Source organism: Microtus ochrogaster, linkage group LG2, assembly GCF_000317375.1.
Source record: "Microtus ochrogaster isolate Prairie Vole_2 linkage group LG2, MicOch1.0, whole genome shotgun sequence".
Lineage (NCBI taxonomy): Eukaryota > Metazoa > Chordata > Mammalia > Rodentia > Cricetidae > Microtus > Microtus ochrogaster.
Window position 1 is genome coordinate 52,713,303 of NC_022028.1, and position 1,838 is coordinate 52,715,140.

Sequence of the window (1,838 nt, forward strand, 5' to 3'; positions counted from 1 at the left end):
ATCAGGCTGGTCTTGAACTCACAGAGATCCGCCTGCCTCTGCCTCCCGAGTGCTGGGATTAAAGGCATGCGCCACCACCGCCCGGCCTTAGAATAATATTTTTAACACTTTCGTTTGTTTGCCATCTCATGTGGCTCAAGCTTGCCTCAGACGGTCGCTGTAGCTGAGGATGACTTGGCACTTGGGGATCTTGTCTCCACCTCCCAAATGCTGGGATTATAGGTGTTGGTCACCCGTGCTAGGCTAGGCAGGCTAGTCTTGAGTGCTTGGCTAGAATGCTGCCAACTGAGCCCCAGCCCGTCATTGCAGTTTGCTGAACTCCTGTGAGGCCATGGTCCCTGTGCAGCCTGCCCTAGGCACAGTGTCCTGAAGCTGTAGCTCTAGCTCTCTCCAGCTCTCCACAGAGTCAGCCTTCTCCTCTCCTCCCGGTTCTGACTGCTCTCTGCAGGTTTGGGCTTCCCCGCCCTGCTAAGAGCTACCACCAGGTTCCAGTCATTTTCCTTGTATGTTCTCAATTTATACCAGATATGTATATATGTATTGCCTCATTTGGAATGCGTGTGCCTCCCATCCGTTTTAACCTAAGCTTGATTTAGGTCCAGTGATGGAGCCTGAGTGCCCAGAGCCTGCAACGAAGCCAGTGAACCCCATGCTGGTTATCCTGTGGCAAGAAATTTGGGTGCTCTTGGCACAAAAACAAGGCCCCTGAGATGGAACCAAACACTGGGAAAGCGGGGGTCACAGGCAGTTTTCCTGGGTCAGATTATGGGTTTCCTGGAATGGGCTCCTAGGAGGGCTGCTGTCAAGCTGCCTGATGGACCTGAGATGTTTACAATATACGGTGGGAGCCTGGGCTCCGCTGTGCACATCTTTAAAAACGTGGGAGGCAGAAGCCGGTGGTCTTTATGAATTCCAGGCCATCTTTCTTTATATGGGCAGCTAGACACTGTAAAACAAAGAAGCAAGCAAGCACAGGTTTAGCAGAAGCTACTCCATTTTAAATGCTAAAGTGTCTGCAGCCATGCCTGGCTTCTCAGCACTTGAGGCTGTGCCTTGAAGACCCCAAGACTGGAATTGGCCTGGGCTACAGAGTGAGACCCTGGCCTCTCATCCCAGCCACTCACCAGGCATCTGTAGACCTGTGGTGGAGAGAAAGAAGGAACTTAAAGCAACTTGGGGAGGGAGAAGAGGTCCTCCCCTTGGCATCTACTGTGCCTTTCCTGCTGATTGACAGACAAGAAACGTCAACACAATGGAGACAGCCAAAACTGTCTGGAATGAGTATTTCCTTGAATAGCCTTCCCCAGCACAGAGAGGGGCTGTGGGAAAGATGACCCCTGACCCTCTTGTCTCCACTTTCTCTGGTGCTGCTACCATGCCCTGTTTATGAGGTGCTGGGGATCAACCCTAAGGCCTTGTGCAAGCCAGGCAAGCCCTCTGCCAACTAGAGGCGTCTCTTACTGAGGAAGTGGTATTGAGAAGCCAGCTCTTCAGCCAGGCTTGGTGGTGCATGCCAGTAATCCCAGGTAGGTAGAGGTAGAGGCAGGAGGATTTGCTGAGTTCAAGACCGGCATGGGCTACAGAATGAAACTTTGTCTCAAAATAAGTAATGTTGTGGTCAGATTGGTAAAGAACTATAGACTAAAAAGCACAATGCAACATTTCTTTGTGGGGCGTTGGTTTTGTTTTTTAGCCTGATCTCACTGTGCACCTCTAGCAGGCCTGGAACTCTCTAGTTACACCAGGCTAGGCTTGAACTCACAGATATCTGCTTGCTTCTGCCTCCGTAGTGCATACCAAGCCCCAGCTTTTATTTTTTTAAAAACTTATTTATTTAT